Source organism: Schistocerca gregaria, chromosome 8, assembly GCF_023897955.1.
Source record: "Schistocerca gregaria isolate iqSchGreg1 chromosome 8, iqSchGreg1.2, whole genome shotgun sequence".
NCBI lineage: Eukaryota > Metazoa > Arthropoda > Insecta > Orthoptera > Acrididae > Schistocerca > Schistocerca gregaria.
This window is the reverse complement of record NC_064927.1, coordinates 510,401,791-510,424,998: the sequence shown is the minus strand read 5'-3', so window position 1 is coordinate 510,424,998 and position 23,208 is coordinate 510,401,791. Positions and strand designations below refer to the sequence as shown.

The window sequence follows — 23,208 nt, the reverse complement described above, 5'->3', positions numbered from 1 at the left end:
AAATCATCTCTAGCTGATAGGCGATAGCTAGCGTATTGCTACATAGTAACTTTATTTCTAAGCATTCTCACAGTGGACATATTTCATGTATTACAGAACGAATTAGCATGTCACCCAGTGTCTCCATTAGGAAATAACAATGGATTCAGTGAGGAATCTAAAACCGAGATGTTTTTGACTGTACCAGAATTTTTTTTAAGAAAAGAGCAGTGTAATTGGGCCTGACCTGTGATAACAAATGTCATCTATCTTAAAGCGGTATACTCACAGCGCTGCGTCTGAAATGTTGACCTCAGAACTGAACTTAGCAAATGTTCCTTTGTAGCTACGAGTATTATTGAAATAATTCGTTGATTTGCCTTGAATTCTTGGGTCATTTGAAGTACATCCTTCTAAAATTTCACTGAATAATAATTTTTTTGTTGATGCCACAGACTAAGTCTTTCCTTATGACAGCACTATGCGAGATGTTTTGCATTACAAAATTTACTCTGTGTATTCGTCCGACCGCAATTGTATCTGCCAAAATAATGTGGAACTAACTTCAGTGCACATTTAAAAGTATCGTTGCATAAAACAGTTGCATTATCATTGTGAATGCCCACATTCCTATTCCTTTTTCTGCTCAACAATTGCGTCTATCAAGCTCTGCGTCTTTCAGCGCAATCTGTTAGCGTTTTCCTTCTAGGCATAGGTTAAAACAAATATAGTTTCTGTGTAATAAGGTAACTCATAAGTCACAATTATTCAAATTGGAGAATTTAAAAGTTATTACTGTACATCAAAGTTTATGGCAATGGTGACGAATGACAACGAAGTTATTCTTACAGAAAAATAATCGAAATAACTTCGCCAATATAGAACATTATTCACAGACTTCGCTACTATAATATTTTGACTTCCATTACTGACATAATTGACCTAGCACCTTCCTCAATTTAGCTGACCGTTACCTGTGTGTTACTGCAAACTAACCAGGTAAATATGAGCGTTCGTAGAATGCTATGTCACGAAACGTTGTTACTTTCGTATGTCATTTCTACCATTACACATGATCGGTATGCACGGCAAAACTTGGTAGCACTTTAATTTTCGATGTTTATGTATTGGATATTTTAACACACATGACAGGGAAGGTATCATTAGAGTAAGAATATGGAAGCATCTACTTCCTTTCACTGCTCTTAAAACTAAAAACGTACGTGATATTTTCTCTGTGCACATCTACGGCATAGTACCTTTCGAATTACGTAAGTTCCATTGGCCTTCTTGTGTAATTAATATTAAAAATAGGTTTTTTAATTTTCCTGTTCACTTATTAATATTCTGATATCTTCTACATCATCCAAAGATTTCTACTAGCCCCTGGATTTTTACTTATAAGTATTTTTGCCACGCTCACTATTTCAAGTCTGCAAGAAACCCATATGTCTCCCATTGTATTCCTTTCCTCTGTTACAAAGAATCTTTATCTAATGCTCCCTTAAAAAATCTCAAAAACCTCTGTTCTTCAAATTTATCCATCTCCCATGTCCTTAATTTCGTACCTCCCTGCGAATTCTTTAAATATAATCTGTATTTTGTAATAAATAAATTGTAGTCCATTTCACACTGCCCCTTGAGATGTCTTACAATATAAAATCTGGTTCCAAAACATTTATCTTATTATTGTATAATCAATCTGAAACTTTTCGGTGTCTCCAGGTCTCTTTCACGTATACAGTCCTCTTCCATTATTTCTAAAAAAAGTGTTAGTGATGATTAACTTGTGATGTGTGCTCAATTTCCCCAGTCCATTTTCACCTACTACTTTTCCTTCTCTTCCTTTTGCTACTACCGAATTTCGGTACCCCATCACTACTAGGTTTTCCTCTCTACTAACTCCATATCCGATTAGCTCTCAGGAAGTCCACCAGAACAACCGATTGCCGTGTAGTCCTCCCCTCATAGGCATCAATGGATGTGTATATGTAGGTGGATGTAATCAGCACATGGCTCTCCCGATCTTTAACATTTTTGGTGACCAGGGCCACTACTTTTCAATCAACTAGCTGCTTAATTGGTCTCGCAAGGGCTGAGTGCACCTCACATGTCAGTATCACATTGCAGACCTGAATGGTCACACATACAATGATGCTATCCAAGCCAGAAAGCACTGAACTTCAGTGTTCTGACGCGAACTAATGTTACCACATTAGCAAGGCCGTTGGCTTCCCCTCTAGTAACCATCTTCACAATTTATTTTATCTCATCATTTATTGTTTTCAATCTCTTCATCACATACATAGGTAGTTGACATATAAACTTGTATTACTGTGGTTAGTGTTAACTTTGTGACTGTGTTGGCTACGATAATGCATTAACTTGGTTGTTCATAGTAACTTACTCATTATTACGTCTACTCCAGCGTTACCCTATTTGTTATGGTCTTGCTAACCCTGTAGTGATCTGTCCAGAATTTCTGTTCTTCCTGCTACTGCATTTCACTATTTCGCACACTATATCTAACAACAACTTACTCATTTTCCTTTTTAAACTCTCTAACCTACCTAGCTGATGAGTGGCTCTTACATTCCACCCTCCAACCCATTCTTGTTTTGCCTGATGATGACATCCACCTGTGTTCTCCCTGCCTGAAACCCTAATGCTGGTCTATTTTACTATCAGAATATTTTATCCAAGTGATTGCCACTGTCATTAAACCATACAGAAGAGCGACATGCAACTGTGAAAACTAACAGCTATAGATTCCTCTTGCTTTCAGTTTGTAATGGGACACCCTTTTCTAACATAACATTTTTTTTTATAGAAGTAGTCGATACCAGGATTAATCCATATCTGGTCTACGTAAACATTCTTGGCTAATTCACTGAAAGAATTTCATTTGATTTTGTATACAATGTATTATATTTCAGGATAAAACGTATAAAACAAAATTAAGTTGTTACAATGGATACAGCTAAAATTTTTCTTCTTGTACAGATATTTGAAATTAATAAATTTCTGGCGTACTTAAAATTCATATTATTAATTGCACAATCTAACACTAATTATTAAATTTATTTCTGGATTAATTTGTGAAATATTGTTTCAACTTGGTGATGAGTCTTCTTCTGTCATGAAAATATGTAAACTCTTTTGCTTTGTAAAGTCCTTAGAATATTGTTAGGACTGCAGAATATTAGGAGTAGTGGGCATGCCTCTGATGGAATCAGATGTGTTTCTGATTGTGTCACTAATAATGTAATTTGTGGGGTGATAGAAGTGGAAATTTCAAGAGGGTGTGATATTGAAAATGTAACAAAGAATAAATTTTAAGAATACTACAGGCAGATCTTCATAAGTTATTTTGTCATCAGGAACCCATAACGTTAGAAATCCAAATTTTACCCGAAAGTATGTACACCTAGACGCAATAACTGCAGCCAACAACAAGAAGAGAAAATGGAGATAAGTAAAAATTTTTTCTTTTGTATATCATATGTCTCAGTAAGCTTTCAAAACTTGTGCAGAGACAGATAATTTTAATAGTGATGTGTGGGAGGGTAAGATTACAAGCTGTTGGATGTATTAGCACAGCAAGGTCATGTCGACTGTATTGCAAGTCCATATCAGTCAATTACCCATACTGTTGCCTCTACTGCTATTGACAAGACTGCTGCCCTGCTTCAGGAACGATGATTTAGCGTGGTTGTCTTCAGATACCCTACCATCATGGTTGCCTCTATAGTACAGCTGTTGGTGCCTTTGAGACAAGGTCAAGGTTCATGGAGGGTAAATCACGGAGCCAAGTGTAAAACAAAAATTTGGGAAATGTATCCGCACTAAGTGCAAAGAAGAATACAACAAGTAATTAAACGATAGGACAATTAAAGAAAGTGTCTAATGTACAGAACATAAACCTCAAGAAACAACATGATTGTCTGAAGATATTAAAAACATATATCAGACAAGATGAGATATGTATCAATGTAAACACTGTAGATGAGATATTGCCAATTAACAGGCAAAAAGCCTTATGACTTGTAAAAAAGGTTGTAGCTGACAAGTAAAAATGCAAGTAAGGTATTCGTACCAGAATAACTTAAAGAATTTGTTGTACAGCAGCATAAGGGTCAGCAGGACTGCAAAATGAAGCTCTCCATTTATAGAATGGTGATCTGCTGAGTGACAGGAGTCAAATAACATCTGTGTTTCCGAAGTTTTCTGATTATTTACTTCTAATGGACATGTTACTTTTTTAAACTGTCATTGAGATTACACAGCAGTGGATGAATACTGTAGTAATTGAAAGGTAGAGAGCTTGACATGGTTAAAGAGGAAGAAGCTGTATGCGAAGTGAAAAAAAGAGCAGGTCTGCTGGATCAGTAGAATTCAGTGTAGAAACAATTAAAGTACTTGGATACATCAGACACAAGTGGATATACAGAGTTGTAACCAACAATTGGAAAGTAGCTAGTTATCACTGCAGTGTGTAGAGAGATTGGCAGGAAGAAGAGCACCAAAATTGACGGTGAACTTCTGTCATACACGTAGATTAAAAATCTGTGAGTTCAACTATCATGGCAAAGTAAGAGAAGCCGTTTAATAGTTGTTCACTTTGAGAACACATCACCTGAAATAGTGCCAGATATTTCGCTGAGCCCTGAAATCAGAAACAGCTCTTCTGCATATGTTGTTGCTTTACGATTTTGTTCACAGCTGCAGTGTAGCGGCTGCAGAATATTTCGACAAAGATAAAAAGTCAGTCGTCAACCGCACAAGAACACCTTTACTTTTTTCACATTACCGGCTTCGACAGATTAAACTGTCATCTCCAGAAGTGAAATCGGCTTACTGGTAAGCCAAGGTCAAAAGAAGAATTTGACAGTAGCGTCTTTTGCTACAGAATCAATGAAACAGAGCGACATCGCTAAAAATAAGTGATATGTCGGATGGGTGGCAAACTGTTAACTGTCAAATCTCGCATCGTACTTAGTACGTACTTTTGTCGCACATATTTTGTACGATGTGAGATTTGACAGTTCATTGTTTGTCATTCATCGCACTTATCATATATTTTTAACGAATCACTCTATATTATTGATTCTGTAGCAAAGGATACTACCGTCCGATTCTTATTTTGACTTTGGCTTACCAGTGAGTTGAGCCTATTTGACAGTTTAAACTGTCGAAACGGGTAAAGTAAACCAAGTACCGGTTTTAGTTCGCAGCTGATGGCTGACTTTTTATATTTGTCGGGATATGTTGCTTTTTTAATACTACTGTGTTTTACATTAAGAAAAAATGTGACTCCCAATTCATTACTTACCCTGAAGCTTATCGATTAGTTAGTTGTTCTCACTTCCAAGTTTTTCATACAAAGCGCCGTTTTTGTTAATTGCTATCGTTGATAGGTTACTCTGCGATTGAATACACCCTGTCCATAACATAATCAGTAAACCAGTAGCGTCTTATTATAGTATTATAATATTTATAATATGCTCTCCATGGGTTAATGTAAACAAAGTTGTTGTATCCTGTGCTGGTTGTGGTGCAATTAAACCACATCCCAGGTAAACAATATAGGAAATATTTATAACGAAGTACATTAACTATCACTCGCCCTTGGAGGACGGTGATTACAAGAACTGTTTGCAATAGTTCGTGATAAATATTGAATTGACAGAAGTTTGCACGTGGGCAAATGTTCCCAATGACAGACAAAGCCAAAACTCTGACGTTCACTTGTAAGGTAGATCATAAAAACTTCAGATAAGGGTGAGTGCTGATACCAGAGCCCCTTGTAGTCACCAGTCTAGAGGCCAAGTCCCAGCGAGGCCTGAGTTAGACACTGACAGCTCGTTCAGTCGGTGGTGACTGGCGAATGGCATGACGTAGAAGGTTCCAAAGGCTTCATGCGAGAGCTTTGAATAATGGACTGTGGGTGCAGTCAGCCCTGAGGTTTCGAGGTAATGTCTGCCTGGAGCTGCTCTGTGTCTGCCTAAGTGCCCTAATGAGGTCAGGACGCAGCAGGAACCATTTGTGGCTATGTGACCTATGGAAGCGAGCAGATCTACATGGCCAGCAATCTCTGGTGACACTCACGTTGCTGCCTGTCACGCTGGTGAATGAGCACAATGGATCACTTATCTTCTGCTGGTGTGGCTTCTGTCTCCATAGACCACTGGAATACCAGAGGTCTGGAAGGGATCGGTGGATGACAGGGCAAATGGCGCATAGACAGCACCCCTGTTGATGTATGGAACGGTGAGGCACTACCTCAGAGACTCAGGTGGCGCTCACATCTGTTGCGCACTTGCAGAACTGCTGAACCAGGAGGGCTGGGCTGATGTCCATAGGGGTGGTTGCCTGGGCCAAGCAAGGGTTGCTCTTGATGGAAGCTGAAGGCCATGAAACCTTTGAGCTAATAGCTGGTTGCAGGTGAGCATGGTCCTGAAAGAGGATACTCCAACTCTGGAACAAAAGACTGAAATATCACTCACAGAAAGCTTCAGCATTTTCCAGTGGTGTACCTGATTGATACATTTCAGCATATGCAGCTGTCTGGAAGTTGCACTTTCTAACAACCCCAGCACAACAAAGGTCAACATTTAATAACGATTGTGGTGTTGCTCACTCTGCTAAATACTACATTTTCCCGCAACAACAGTCATATTATGTGGCAGGTGTCATTATAGAACAGTTAATAAAGTCATTTCATGTAATAATAAAAAAACCTGGCACTCATCTTTTTGTGTTTCTCACGCTGGTCTCGTCGTAAAATCATGGTTTAATAGTTGAAAATCTAGGTGGTTATGATTCCAAGCTCGAATGCAAAGAAGCCTAGGTTTTATTCTGCTATATTCAAAAGTTTAGTAGATTTCGCTTCTCAAACCATTCTTGGAGATTAAACCTTTCAAAGTTAGCACAATAGTGATGAAAAAAATTATCAGCACTCCGAATTTTAGTTACACTTCCTTTTAATTGCTTTTATTGCAATATCACGTAACACAAAACATCACTTCACAATACAAAACATACTTGAAAACATCTTCCTCACAGTCACTGTTAAAGTTAACATTTTATAAGCTGACTACGTTAAGCGTCTTTCCAACATGACGTCCAGCACTTGACTCTCTCAAGGTGCGACTCTCTAACAAGTTAACAACTAACTAACAATCGCTTACGCGCCCAAAAATCAGAGTTACAAGTACGTCAAAGATCATAGTGACAAAAGAAAGAATACGCATTAGAATAATAGCATTGTAACATAAACATATCGATGTATCAAAAGTGAAATCATATCTGAATGTTGTCTCAGAAATATGTTAAGTAGATAACAGAAATACAGTAGAATATTACTGGCATCGAGAGATTCAGGTGAGGTACCATAATGGTTACGTAATTCAAGTACCATTACAACTTCCAATGTGACCTGACCCAGCAGCCATTTGACTAATGCCTTTGCCCAGTATCAGTGGTTCTTGGAGATAACCAGCACTCAGACCACATTCCTGATTAAGCACTTGAGTAGTGTGACTGCTGAGGTGAGGGACACAGATCTGGTCACATGAAGAATGGAGGGTTACAAACAGTGTGGTCCACCTGTGGAGCTTCTCAGCTGGGTTGACTCCATCTTGATGTATGGAGCAATATGATGCCAAAAAGGGACAGGGCTCCTTGCTAAGTCATTGTGGTGGAGCAGTTTTGCCAGTTGTGACCTGAAAGTGGAGACAAATCTTTTTGCTCGTCCATGGACACTGCGTAGAAGGACATCACTAAGTGAAAAAATAAATGTGAACTGGGCTCCATCTCAGTGACGATGGTGTGTGGGAGCTCTTCTATAGAGAAAATACCATGCCAGTGACTGACTTGACTGAGCTGATGATACCCATGGCACATGTGATACCCAGAGCCTGTGTCGACAACAAGCCAGGAATACCCTAAAAAGTGGTCTGCGAAGTCCAAATGAGGTCGTGAACAAGGTGAGCATACAGCCAGCCAGGTGAAATTTTGCTAAGCTCACAGTCTGTTTACACTGCCAGATGCAACATGATCCTATGCAGATATGTTTATTGTGAGCCATCCAGTTTTTCATGATGATACCTAGTGTCCCTCATGGAGGAGTTATAATATGTGGTGTTGTAGAGCATTTGGGACCATGGCACAGGTGTGATATTGTCGCTCTGTAGGTAATGGACGCAATTAAGAGTGTGTAACTCTTTGCATATCAACAAAAACACTTGGATGGTTCAGATATTTGTATTCCTCCAGCAAACCGTAGTTCACAAGATGGAACACTTTTTAGATAATTAGGTCCTAAGGTGATTGGCAGCTTATGATTTTCTCATCTAATGGAAAGGTGGCTACTGCTTCTTCTGCCTCTGTAACTATGTGGAAACAGACCTCTGGTTCTGCATCAAGTTCCAGTTCCTGTCCCAACGACAATCTGGAGAGGATGCTGGCACAGGCATGTTGAACCATGGAAAAATGTCATACAAGTAGCCAGACAAAATCAATGCCCAACACTGCAGGCGATGCATGGTCCTGGTCAGAGGCTTGAAGTTTCCTGACATCCTGGATGTTGTGTAGTGTGGGCTGTATTCCCAATGCACTGAAGAAATGGCGCTGAAGACATGGTCTAGATGTGCCACTTTTGTTACAAAAACCAGGACTTATCCTTGCTGCATGTGAGGCCAGCTTGCTAAAAAGGGCATCTAGGTTAGCTGTTAAACCCTTATAACAGTAATGTCATGCAGATAGTTGCAGCTCAAGACCCCAAATGGAGCATCACAATACCTCATCCAGTGGTAGTTGAATGTAAGCACCCTATAAGTCAATCTTCACGAAAATCTTACCCTATTGCCCCCGACTTTTCGGATGGGGCAGGTGTCTATGAGGGACATGGTATTCATGGTGGCCCTGAAATGTCCATAAGACCTAAGCAACCCATTAGTCTTTTCCACAACAGTTATTGGGGAGGCCAACTGAAGATCAGGTACTGTCATCAAGACACCTTCGCATAGCAGATGTTATAGCTCACAATGTAATTTTTCGTTCGTTACAGGAACATGGCATGCCTCTCGGGAATAGGGTGATGTGAGCCTCAAACCTTGTGAGGTTGAGAAAACTGACTCATATTAGGTGTGTAAGTCATTTAAACAGAATCTGGTTGTCGATGGCTGCATGCTATTTGTCAAGTCTCAGACTTACAGCCCCAAGGTATTAAAAAGTTACAAAATCAAGGATGCTCACAGCCCCATCTGTCTTAACCACCAAGATGTGGTACATGATGGTGGTTGACTGGTGCAGAACTCAGGTTGTAAATTAGCCTTTCACTTCAATAGTATCGTTGCTATAGCTATAGAGTTTTCTTGAGAGTTCCTGGAGAGAAACGTAGACACCAATATGTCTCCCAAACGATGATAGTCGTGAAAGAACCTGTCTCAAACTGGAAAACCAAGATAATGGCGTTGGTATCCATTCTGAGAGTTGAGAGTTTGTCAGAGACTTTGAGAACAGCCTGGACATGTAAGATGTCTGGAGTATAGGTTTCAGATGCCTCCTATAATCCTGGATACGATGGTTCCACATTCATCTTGAGAGACAATTGACAGACTTCCGTTTTGTGTCCCGTTCTTCTGCAGCAGTATTATATTACTGTTGCCATGGGTGCGTTATGAAACAACTGCTACCTGCGAGCAGCTGTTATGGGACCTGGTCGACCAAGGCTGGTGTGAAAGCCATGGTTTGGGCTGGGACCTTCAAACTGAGAGAGCATCAAACACCTGAAAGGGGTCCTGCCGTGCGATAGAGGACCTAAGAGAATGTTCAAAAGCTCTAATGATAGTGAGATAAATAATCAACTCAGCATCCTTGAGTTTTGAGACGTCATTTCGAAGTCCTTCATCTGGTGAGTGGACAAGGTTCGTGTCCCAGACTGTGGAAATTGCGTAAGATTCTTGGATTGGGTGTTGGTGCACTGGAAAGAACAGCCTTGGGACAAGGACTGTAATATGGCTATCCAACCGCCGCAAGAGTTTCAGTTGAAGTTCTGGAAGCTAAAACACTTACAATAGGCCACTGCACATGCATTTAAGAATCCAAATATTTAAGAATGTAAGTTTTCAAACGATATGAGAGGCCATGGGGCACCACTTCTTTTTTGAGGTGCTGTAGCGAATTGTATTTTTCGAGGCCCGCATATGCCATAAAGAACTTCACTGCTGAGCATCACCTATACCATGGGGCAGAAAATGTTATTCCATATTGGGCACATATGTTCGCCCATGCCTCAAAAAATGTTCAAATGTGTGTGGAATCTTATAGGACTTAACTGCTAAGGTCATCAGTCCCTAAGCTTACACACTACTTAACCTAAATTATCCTAAGGACAAACACACACACACCCAGGCCCGAGGGAGGACTCGAACCTCCACCCATGCCTTAACCTTACCGTTGAACACTTGGCGTGTAAGGGGCCCCATCACCACTGAGTAGATGCAGAACAACTGGTTGGAAAGTTTCAGACTTGGTGTGTAGTTGGTAGCCGTCTCCTCAATAATTGTGTATGTTGTGAAGCATCAGACCTGAGCAATAACATCTCCCCCCCCCCCTCCCACACACACACACGTGTCAGAACAGTAAAGCACTATCCAAGCCTTGGTGACATGGAGGTCACAAGCACAAAAGACGCCTAGGGCACAAAAGACACTTGAAACACTTGGCTCAAAAATACCTCATCGTCACTGTTTTATCCAAAGCTAGTTGAGGCATAATGAAAACACAGTCCAGGTACAAAAAGTAGAACGGAGTTATTCTTAAGTACATGAAATGAAGCTGCTCCTTGGAGAAATTGAATAACAGAAACTGTTCATGAGTGGGCATATGGCCCCAATGATGGATAAAATCAAAAGCGTTAGAATCACTTGAAATTTAAAAATGTGCAACCTGAGATAAGGCGATGGACTATACCAAAGTCCCTGACTGACCCAGGTGTAGATTTCAACTCCCATTAACACCTGACGTAGTCACCGGCAGCTGCCGTGGTCACTGGAGACTGGCAGAGGCACAGTGTCGAAGGTTCTGAAGGTGTGAGTGCTCTGAATAGTGGACTGCGAGTGCAGTTGACACCTAGCCACGTGACTTATGGAAGGTTTGTAGCCAAATACTGTAGGTTTTGTTTCATCTTGACGTTTCAGAGTGGCTACTTAAACACAGCTATCTTTTTGCGGCGCAGTAAGCACGTCGATTTATTCCCTGTATCAACGAAGAAATGTGTTGTACATCCTCCATTAAACACACGACATTCATAATTGATTTTACATTTTTTCGGAGAGTTCACGGTTCCACTTAAGTTGAAAATTTATATATTTACTATTGCACAGACAAAATACAAACAAACCGGATTAACCCGAGCAGCATTTCGCATCGCACTTTGCTTGCAAACCAAGCTGACACTCGGCGGGGTGGCTGAGGGGGGCGCTCCTGTCAACCACTGCACCCAGTGTGCACCTGGTTTGCGGGAATAGTGTGTAAATGTACATTATTGATGTGATATCTCCAGTGGAAATCTTCGGTTGCGCACTGGAAGGATATTACGAATGAAAGCGGATTTTTCTGACTGCCTTGGTGGGCCGTACAGAAACAATTAGTGTCCCTATGTGGCCGCCTGCTGCTAGGTGCTCCCACACATGTATTAAAACATGTGTAGCCTATGTCTCTCTGAGCGTTTATTAGGGCCTAGTGTAAAATTTTGAAGGAATTCTGTCAAGAGGTTTTGGAAGGTTTCATTAACGATCTTGAACTACGACTTGTCGTTGTACAGGGCGCTACAAAAAGGTACGGCCGAACTTTCAGGAAACATTCCTCACACACAAATAAAGAAAAGATGTTATGTGGACATGAGTCCGGGAACGCTTAATTTCCATGTTAGAGCTCATTTTAGTTTCGTCAGTATGTTCTTCCACCTACGCTCAATGGTGTACGTTATCATTACTCTTCCTGTGCTGCTAGAACATGTGCCTTTACAAGTACGACACAACATGTGGTTCATGCACGATGGAGCTCCTGCACATTTCAGTCTAAGTGTTCGTACGCTTCTCAACAACAGATTCGGTGACCGATGGATTGGTAGAGGCGGACCAATTCCGTGGCCTCCACGCTCTCCTGACCTCAATCCTTTTGACTTTCATTTATGGGGGCATTGGAAAGCTCTTGTCTACGCAACTCCGCTACCAAATGTAGCGACTCTTCGTGCTTGTATTGTGGACGGCTGTGATACAATACGCCATTCTCCAGGGCTGCATCAGCGCATCAGGGATTCCATGCGACGGAGGGTGGATGTATCCTCGCTAATGGAGGACATTTTGAACATTTCCTGTAACAAAGTGTTTGAAGTCACGCTGGTACGTTCTGTTGCTGTGTGTTTCCATTCCATGATTAATGTGATTTGCAGAGAAGTAATAAAATGAGATCTAACATGGAAAGTAAACTTTTCCGGACACATGTCCACATAACATATTTTCTTTCTTTGTGTGTGAGGAATGTTTGCTGAAAGTTTGGCCGCACCTTTTTGTAACACCCTGTATAAGACTACAGAATTTATGTATAGATTTATATGCCACATATATTTAAAATATGTATTCTAGGCCTTGATTACTTCCTGCGGTGGTCACGAAAATGTGCAGTCACAAAAAGATTGGGCTTTGCACGGCCACGTGGCACTATCGAGAAATAAGACTACCGTACAACAGATCGGTTACATGATGGACAACTCTGAGCCAGAACAGCCTGTTGCAATCGTTCATTCCCCCGATGCCTAACCACCACCGTTTGCGACTTCCATGGTGTCAAGCGAGAGCTCACTGGAGGGCAGAGTGTAGTTCCAGTGTACAGGGTGATTACAATTAAAGCTAAACTTTCAAACCGCTGTACTAACAACACTGCTAGTCGGAATGACGTCAAATTGCAACGGAATATTATCAGAGAAGGGGGAAAACGTATGGCAGACGAAAGATAAATATACAAAATGTAACGATAGATGGCGTGGTAAGCATCATAATTTAATCGTGGTCGACTACAAATGACAAATGAATCATACAACAATGCCTAAGGTGTACGTTTGGCGTTAAACAAACTGCATTACTCAGTGTGCAGGGGTCTACAGGTGTGATACCGTTACGTTACGTGAGCCCATCCACCACGGCAAGGTCATATCACGTCGAATGGGAAAAAACGCTTTTTAATTGTCCTCAGACCAAAAACCGTGTTAAAAGCATCACTGACATCGGTTTATAATTGTCCTAAGGCCAAAAACCGCATAGAAAGCATTAATCAAAATCAAATCGGATTATTGTTTTCCGTGTGACTGGCGCAAAGCATGTTCAATATGCTTTCCACCATTTTCTGCAAGAAGTTGAAATCGAGACACAGCGTGTTCCACAATTGATTGTGTTACGCAATGCGTGCCTTCAATGCAGCTAAGTTTGCAATTGGAACACTGAACACAACATCTTTCAGATAGCCCCATAGCCAGAAATCACAAGCATTAAGATCAAGTCATCGGGACGGCCAGTCTGTAGGGAATTGGCGTCTGGTAATTCTAGTATTTCCGAAATGGCGCTTCAGCAGCTGCTTAACTGGATTTGCAATGTGCGCCGTCCTGCATAAAAGTGATCCCATCCACACATCCACGCTGTTGGAGAGCTGGAATGACGTGGTTGCGCAAAAGACAGTCGTAGCGTTTACTAGTCACGGTACAGGTAACAGGACTGGAAGCACCTGTCTCTTGAAAAATATGGCCCCATGATAAATGGTGCCTCACCCGCATACCATACAGTGACATTTTCTAGATGAATCGGTACTGGTTGATTTGAAGGTGGATTTTCTGTTGCCGATATTCGACAATTCTGTGTACTGACATATCCTGTGTGATGGAAGTGGGCTTTGTATGTCCACAAAGTCTTCCACGGCCATTCATTGTCCACTTCCATGCGAGCAAGAAATTCTAAAGCAAAGGTCTCTCTTGCTGGCAGGTCAACAGGAAGCAACTCGTGCACATGGGTAATTCTGAATGGATAGCAAAGAAGGATGTTTCGTAGGATTTTACGCACCGTGCTCACGGGTATATCCAGTGTTCTGGCAGTTCTCCGTGCGCTACACGTCTGCACACCACTACTCGTCTCCTCCTGCACTGCTGTGGCTACTGTTTCCACTGACGTCAAATCAATTCGTTTCCTCCCTCTACGACGTTGCACACCAGAAGAACCCGAATTTCCGAATCATTTTCTCCAGACCCACAACAGTCAGCGGGCCAACGCGTTTTTTCTAACCCTTCAGCGTCCGGAATGCAGAGTCATCATTCTTGTAATCAACTTTACAAGCGGAGCGCGATCCTAAATTGAGACATTCATGGCGAACGTGGCAGACACAGGAGCAAAAGCCCTGTACCCGGCGCGCGCGCGCGTGCCTGTGTGTGTGTGTGTGTGTGTGTGTGTGTGTGTGTGGTTTGAGGTTTTCGGGCGCTTAACAGCGTGGTCATCAGCGCCCAAACGCATAGAAACAGGAACACATGCGGTGTAGGGACGAAAACGGACAGCGACAAGGAGAACGGCTAAAAGACGCAGACCTGACGAAGTTCCAAATCCTCACATACAGAGGCCAAAGAAGAGGAGAAGAAACGCACTAAAAAGGATAGGAAACACAAGGGAAAGAGAACAGAAATCGAAGTGAAACAAGTAGGTAATCGTGAATGGCGGACCTCTTACCTAAAACCTGGGTGAGCCTCTCCCTAAAATCCGAGGCAACAAAATGGACAGGACACAAAACCGTAAGACCTTAACCACAGTCGTGGCGTCGTCTTGCAAAATAGAGAGCAAATCCGGTGGCAAGGAAACCACCGCCCTCTGGTCAGAGAACAAAAGACAGTCAAGTTAAATGTGGCGGACAGTAATCTGGACGCAACAAGCACTGCACATTGGGGGGTCCTCCCGCCGGAGTAAGAAACCGTGCGTTAAGGGACTATGCCCGATGTGGAGGCGAGTGAGGGGAACCTCATCCCGCCTGCTTGACTGGTAGGACGTACGCTTGGCCGCGTGGTGGCCTTGACCAGACGCAGCTTTTTTCACCGACTACCAGCCACTCCTCTTGCCATTGACGCATAACACGAAAACGCAAAAGGGAGGTAACAGCAGGGAGAGGGACGGCACATTCAACAACGTGAGGGAGGGAACGTGCATCTTTGGCAGCCACATCCGCCAGTTCGTTTCCCCTAATACCCACATACCCCGGCACCCAGCAGAAAGAAACTTCCTTCCCCTGCCGTTGCAGGTGGATTAGGGTATCATGGACGTCCTGGACGACCGTATCCGCTGGGTAAAAGTGTTGATGGTCTGAAGGGCACTCAGGGAGTCAGAACAGATGAGAAACTTAAGATGGGGAACACATCTCATCTGCTCCAATGCCCACAAGATCGCAAACAATTCGGCATCAAAGATGGTAAACGCCGCAGGAAGCCGTAACTTGACGACTCGATCAGGGAAAACAACAGCACAACCAACAGTGTCCCCCTGTTTAGAGCCATCTGTAAATACTGGTACATGGTCGGGATGCTGGTGTAAAATATCGTAAAACAATGAGGTAAAAACAAACGCAGGAGTGCAGCTCCTCCGGTACTCTGACAAGTCTAAAAGGAAGCTGGGCCTCTGGAGCAACCGGGTAGGCAGGCGAGTAAAACCCGGGAGTTGGGGTGCCACACGCTCCACACCAAGGGACTCAAGCAACTGCTTGGCACGAATTCCAAATGATCTCGTTGCCCTGGGACGACTGGAAAAGAGACGTTCCATAGACGGTCTGCAGGGGAGGTAGGACAGGCAAGGAATTAACACATCTGTCGCACCATGAGGATTTTCCGCCGGATGGCGAGCGGCGGTTCCCCTGTCTCAGCACACAGACTGGGGATGGGACTGGTATGGAAGGCACCAGTGGCCAGCCTGATACCCTCATGGTGTACTGAGCCAAGAATATTCAGATATGAAGGCCTCGCTGACCCATACACGGTGCATCCATAGTCAAGACGCGATCGGACGAAAGCCCTATAAAACTGCAGCAGACGCGCCAGATCTGCTCCCCAGGACCGATGGTTCAGACACTTCAAAATATTCAGTGCCTTCAGGGCCCGCACCTTGAGGTCTCTAGATGCGGCAACAACGACAACTTGGAATCAAAAGGGAGGCCCAGGAACCTCACAGTGTCGCTAAAAGGAAGAATGGTGTCCCTCAGACGCAATTCAGGAGAGGTAAAAAGACGTCGACAACGATTAAAATGAACACACACACATTTGTCTGCAGAAAAGGTAAAACTCGTCTTCGCATTCCATGCCTCTAATCGCTTTATCGTAAGCTGCAACAGCCGACTAGCAGTGACAAGACTGGAGGAAGAACAGAAAACAGCAAAATCGTCCACAAACAAGGAGCACTGGGTACGAGTTCAGATATTGGACGTGATACTGTTAATGGCGACGGAAAAGAGGGCGACACTTAAAACGCTTCCCTGTGGAACACTATTCTCCTGCATATACAAATCAGATAGCACATTACCAACCCGATATCGAAAGAGGCGGTGGGAAAGAAAGGACCGAATGAAGATAGGGAGACGGCCACGAAAGCCCCACTGATGGAGTTGATTGAGGATAAGGCGGCGCAAAGTAGTGACATACGCCTTATTAATATTAAAGAATACACCTGGACAATGCTGGTTACGTAGGAAGCCTGCTGGATGGCCGCCTCAAGCAGGGTGAAGTTGTCTATAGTTGAACGACATCTCTTAAACCCACACTGAGAGGGGCTAAAGAGTTGCCTGGTCTCGAGCAGCCAAATCAGGTGACGGTTGACCATGCATTCCAACGTCTTCCCGACACAGCTCGACAAAGAAATACTCCGATAACTACTGGGATGCGTTCGGTCCTTCCCCGGTTTGAGGAGGGGAATTAAAATCGCCTCCCACCTTGAGTCAGGGAACGTGCCGGATAACCATATCATATTAAAGCATTTCAGGTGAACTTCCTTGGATGGCAGCAACAAGTGCTGCAGCATGCTGTACCGGATTTGATCATGACCAGGCGCACTATCACGAATCCTGTTCCCATATTGTGAATGGGCAGTTGTAGGGTTCAAAATTGGGAGACCGGAAGTCCAAGCGACACCTCTCGATGGCAGTGTGGTAGCGGTAGAAACCTGGATCACAGTTAATAGTGGCGGTAGATTCTGCAAAATGCATGGCCAGTGTCTGGGCAATGTCTCTCGGCGCCGTGAGGAGACAACCCTGATGCAGCAATACCTGACAGGTAGTTGGCTGCGTTTCCCGGAAATCCTACTAATGGCTTCCCATACTTTCGTAGAACTAGTGGAGAGGGAGATGGAGTTCAAGAACGATTGCCATGACCGTCGTTTGCTCTCTTTAATAACTCGCCGCGCCTTGGCCCTCGCCACCCGAAAGGCCGCAAGATTGTCAGCTGAGGGACGGCACTTGAAGCGGCGCAGAGCTGCACGGCGGGCCCGGATGGCTGAGCGGCACTCAGTGGTCTACCGAGGGACAGGACGCCTCTTGGGATGACCTGAGGACTGTGGGATCGACAATTCAGCAGCATGGGAGATCACGGCCGTAACACGGTCGACCCATTCGTGGACACTGGCATGGTGTTCCAAAGCAGCCAGACGGCTGAAAAGTGTCCAGTCAGTTCTACAGAGGTGCCACCGGGGTGGCACTGGTAATGCCACAGCTTCATCCAGGAGGCGAATCCAAAAGGGGGGTCACTAGAATGTAGGGCAGTAGCAACCTCCCACAGAGCAGAATCCGCGAGTGTATGGGGGGCAAAAGGAAAGGTCAATAGCTGACGACGACCCAGAAGCAGTACAGAAATGAGTGGGAGCACCAGAGTTGAGGATGCACAGTTCTTCGGACGCCATGAGGCTTTCCAGAACGCGACCCCTGAGGCAAGTAGTCGTAGAGCCCCATAAAACATTATGAGCATTGAAGTCCCCCAGAAGCAGAAATGGGCGGGGGAGTTGGCTAATAAGGTCTGTCAGAACCTCAGAGTCTATTGCATCCTGAGGCGGTAAGTAAATGGAACAGACTGTGAGCCTCCGTCCCACAAGAAGGTCAACTGCAACTGCTTGCAAATCCGTAACGAGAGCGAGCTCAGATGAGTGGTGCATGTCACGGATAAAAACCGCAACACCACCCTTTGCTCTTTCCCCCATCAGATCATCTTTTCGGTACACGGTATAGCCCCCTAGAGAAGGAGCATCACTGGCCCGAAAATGTGTCTCTTGGAGACATAAGCACAAGGGACACTCTCGTACAAGGAGTTGTAATTCGTCCATATGCGTCCTGAATCCATTCAGGTTCCACTGTAATATGGAGCCAGTGATCAGGGTGGCTGAACTTTCACCATGCCTCTGTGCTTTAGAGGAGAGCCCGTACTGGCAGGAGATTTATTCCTGGGGCGAGAAGATCGCCCCCGGTCGACATCAATGTCCATCAGCTCCGATGACGACCCAAGGGAGATGTGAGACAGTACGATGGCCTCGTCATCGTACTGACCCTGACTAGTCTCCTCAGGTGGCAAAACCGGCGTGTTTATACCAACTTCAGTCGGTCGTGCACACGACAGGTGTTTTCATTTACGTATTCTGACACATACGGCGCCATCTATTGATCAATTTTCGGACCGTTTTTTTTTTCTTTTGCCATACGTTTTCCCCCTTATTCGAATATACTCCGATGCACTTTGACGTCATTCTGACCAGTCGTGTTATTTCTACAGCATTTTGAAATTTTTACTTTTCTAAAAATCACCCTCCATTTTCTGATGGAAGCTAGTTCTGCCTCAGTGCCAGTGATGGCTGCCTTGCGTTTAGAAGGAGGCCAGTCTCAGGCCTGCAACCAACCTGCCTGCATGCTGGGCGTACTGGACCCACACCTGGAGCTGTGGTGTGGGCTGTGCTCTTGTATGACAGCAGGGGCACCCTCGCAGTTATCCCATGCACCCTGACTTCTGATCTGTGAGTCAATCTGGTGATTTGATCTGTTGTGCTCCTATTCATGAACAGCATTCCAGGGCACGTTTTTCAACAGGATAATACTCTCCCACACACAGCTGTTGTAACCGAACACGTGCTACAGCGTGTCGACATGTTGCCTTGGCCTCCTCAACCACCAGACGTGTCTCCAGTCGAGCACATGCGGGCAACAACTCCAGCAACATCCACAAACAGCATTAATCATCCCTATATTGGCCGACCAAGAGCAACACGCACGGAACTCCACTCCACACGTTGACGTCCGGCACCTGTACAACACAACGCGTGCACGTTTTCATGCTTGCTTTCACCATTCTAGCTGTTACACCATTTATTAATAGAACAGCAGTTAACATTTGCAATGGCTTATCTCGCACTTACATTAACATGTGATTTTGCAACGTAAATGTGTTACCTGGACAATGTATTCCCGAAATTTCATTACTTGGTATTAATTATTTTTTGGTGCTGCGATATTTTCCATCAGTGTATACGTATAAATTTATGTATCACACAGATTAAAAATAATATAGCTTGTGTGTGTCCAAACTCCAAATGTTTATTTAAGTACAGTGTTACAAGTTTAAGTAAATCACTCAAGAAATTTTCGAGGGTTTTGGTAACAACGTTTAACTACGACTATTCTTTATATAGTGTACAATCACTACCATCGGTTTTCTACGAAGAATATTGCTTTATTTTGGAAACACGAAGTTACTGAGTATGGAAAACAGCTATTGGGAGACTCTCAAAAAGTAATCGATGGGAGTAAAGATTTAAGGCAATCGCATCAACAGAAACAAATCACGTTACTAATACGAAACAGCAGTGCCTGTATTGTACAGAAATACGATGTAATGTTCCTTTGGACATCCATCCTTAGGAACACTGCATCGTACTGTTTAATAAAACAGGCACTGCTCTTATGTATTTATTCACAAATACGATGACCCTAAGTAAATATGTACTTCCTGGATGGGAATAAATCTAACATACGAGTGCAAGTTGTGCACATGGACGAAGACATACGAAAGTTTGGGCCTTGTCATGAGTCGTGTTCAGATGGCCTAGGCAGTACGGCGACGGCTAGCATTAAACATGTAATCCATGTTCAACTCCCTGTCTGACACGAATTTTAATTGTTGGCAATCTAACATGCTCCCGAAGCTGGTCATTTTTGCCTCTGCGAAAACATTTCTTGCAAACCAGCTTAGTTCGGCTTAGTATCCCACGCAGTGAGCTGCTTGCCTCGACCGTGCCTTGGACTGGTCGACACACGCAGCAGAGCAAGAATGCCACCATCAGAAACTGAACAAGGCCTCTACCCTCTCTTCCATCATCAGCGGTCACTGGACCCATTGCACACAATGGTTCGCTGGAGGGAGAGGGCAATTCCTTACACATATAAACAGGATGACACGTGATGTTTCCACTCATCATCAGATACTGACCATGGCGATAGTCATCAAGCAAGAAGGCCCTGAGGCCGTAAGACAGGTATTCGGAATCCAGCGTACGAACTTTTAATTCATTATGTACATCTGTGACTATTTACTGCACTCATTCCACGTATACAGCTGACACTTCCGTGTGTCTCCTATGTCCTGGGTAGTAGACGTCCATTCAATAAAATCTCTGCCACGGCATCAGGCCACATTGCAATCACCGTGTTTTGTTTCCCTTTCCATACTTTCATTTTCCTCTGCTCTATAACACTGACTAGTCAGTGAAACGTGTTACTTTCGTAACACCATTTCAGATTAACCTGAGCATCGAGTGAGGCAGTTTCAAAAACAATAGAAAAAGGTGCCTCCCACCTTTGCAGGACAACTCGAGCACATCAGACTACAGAATAAAACATAGTAACTATTATCTAACGACACTTGTAAAAGATAGAACAAAGTTGAAATTACTAAAAAGTGTTCTACCTGTTCTAAAAAACGCAGCTGGTCACAGTCCGCTGTAGAAGTTGTCTTCGTAGCGCTGAGCTCAGCCAAGTCGATCCCAGCAGGATTCCTACTTGTGCAGTACGTGTTCTCCACTAAGCCTGCGGTACGAAAGTTTGTAAGGGAACGCAATTTGTGAAGTTTAACAGAGGCAATGAAGAATATGTAGGTTAACTAATGGTCCATGCATTCTGAACAACAGTAGTTACTTGTCACTCACCACAGAATATTGAAATGGAACCTAAACCATCGCAACAAGTCTCTGAACAGCCAAAAATGTCCTCCAGGAAATCGTTCAATTAACTTCAGCAATTTTCCAAGATTATAGTGGACCCCTTCCTTTAGGCAACATACACAATGACAGCCATCTTTGTCTCAGAGACTAATACCTTCCAAATTACTGTAACCCTAGAAGCTACGAACTAGAATAGCTCATAGTTTGAGGTGGATCCATTGGAAGATGACCTCATGAGAGCCGGCCGCGGTGGTCTCGCGGTTCTAGGCGCGCAGTCCGGAACAGTGCGACTGCTACGGTCGCAGGTTAGAATCCTGCCTCGGGCATGGTTGTGTGTGATGTCCTTAGATTAGTTAGGTTTAAGTAGTTCTAAGTTCTAGGGGACTGGTGACCACAGCAGTTGAGTCCCATAGTGCTCAGAGCCATTGGAACCATTTCTTTGACCTCATGAGGTTGGCATCTGTATGTGACCACATCAGCTGGTGCAAAGCAGCACTGCTTGGCTGTTTCAGTGAGTTTACACCTCTGCTGTTGCATCCCGAAGACATGAGGCACATCCTCCCTCACTGGCTTCCATCAACCTTCTTCTCACCAAGACTCAGCCTAACGTCTCCCTCAGCATTCATGTCTCACCAAGAAAGTTTCTGTTTGGTAGTCCTCTGATATGCTCAGCTTCTATATCACACATTTGTATCTGTAACGCCCACCACCTGGCTGCAAATCCGCAATCTCTTACTCAACTCTCTTGAAATTTCAGAAGATTGTACTAAGGACGCAACCAGCACCACCTTATAAGTAACTAGCGGTTTGCCACTTCACCACGTAATATGTCACAAGGCAAACAATCCCACTAATGATTGTTTTCCTACCCTCTGGGGAATATTGAGGATTAATGCAGATTATTTGGACCTGAAAGGTACAAATAACATCGGTAACTGTTTAGAACATTATTTTCCTTTCTAATATACGCCATCTACTCAATTAGAAAGGAACCAATCACCAATACGATACCAGTGTTTCATGTACACCTAAACGAAATTCGTACTCCTCAATAACAACCATGAGTATTCCCTGACATAATGGACAGGCTTGCTATACTTGAAACAAGCCCTTTAAAGGTACCCAAACCACTGACTGATATCCCCTTAAAAAGTCAAATTTCAAGAAGACTCGCAAATCCTCAGGTGTACAATCAGGGGAACTGGTCTAAAGTTCTTCTTCACTCCACTTTGATTCTGCAGACCGTCTGAACGGACATCTAACACAGGTAATATTTATTTATTTCATTCCAGCATGATTTCAGTGTTTTAAACACAAGCTGTATATTTTCACAGCAAAATCGTTACTATCAAAACTTTTTTCCCACATCGACATCTAATGGTAGAAAATGTACTACTAAAGCTAATTCAGTTCTATTTTCCATTACCATAACTTTTTCTGCTATTAATGAAATCTGCAGCTACTACTGTACCTAACTATAACTACCACTACTATTGCCCCACTAATTATTTCCCACTTATTAGTCGCTAATATACATCCTTTAATAAATACAAATAGTATACATATGTAACGACATCAGATTCCTTTTGTGGGTAATTCAACAATACACTCGACTGCCCCCCCCCCCCCCCCCCGCCCTGGTCCATAGCCAAACACTGCACAATATCTGGGATACTGTGGACAGCGTTGAGGTGGATACATTTTGTTGTGTTGACGGCCAGCTTCCAGCTGATTTCCTACTCTCAGGGAGCGTTGTCGTTGCCATTGAAGCGTGCAACAATATTCTGGTCCATGTCACTTTTATTCTAGATCCCTCGGTGGTGAGACACAGCCAATGTCTTCATTACCACCGTGATGCTGTTGTTATGGTCGCTTTTCGCGATCTGTTATGCCACAGAAGATGACCTCAGATATTTTCACAGCATTGCTTCTTCGTATCCCATCGCAACCATCTGAAGTAGAG

At 43.5% G+C, this 23,208-nt stretch overlaps 1 protein-coding gene across 1 annotated transcript in view; it reads left to right on the top strand.

Annotated features, from left to right (window-relative positions):
- Positions 1 to 23,208, top strand: part of LOC126285284 (uncharacterized) — a 207,643-nt gene that overhangs the window by 90,587 nt on the left and 93,848 nt on the right. The window lies entirely within an intron of this gene.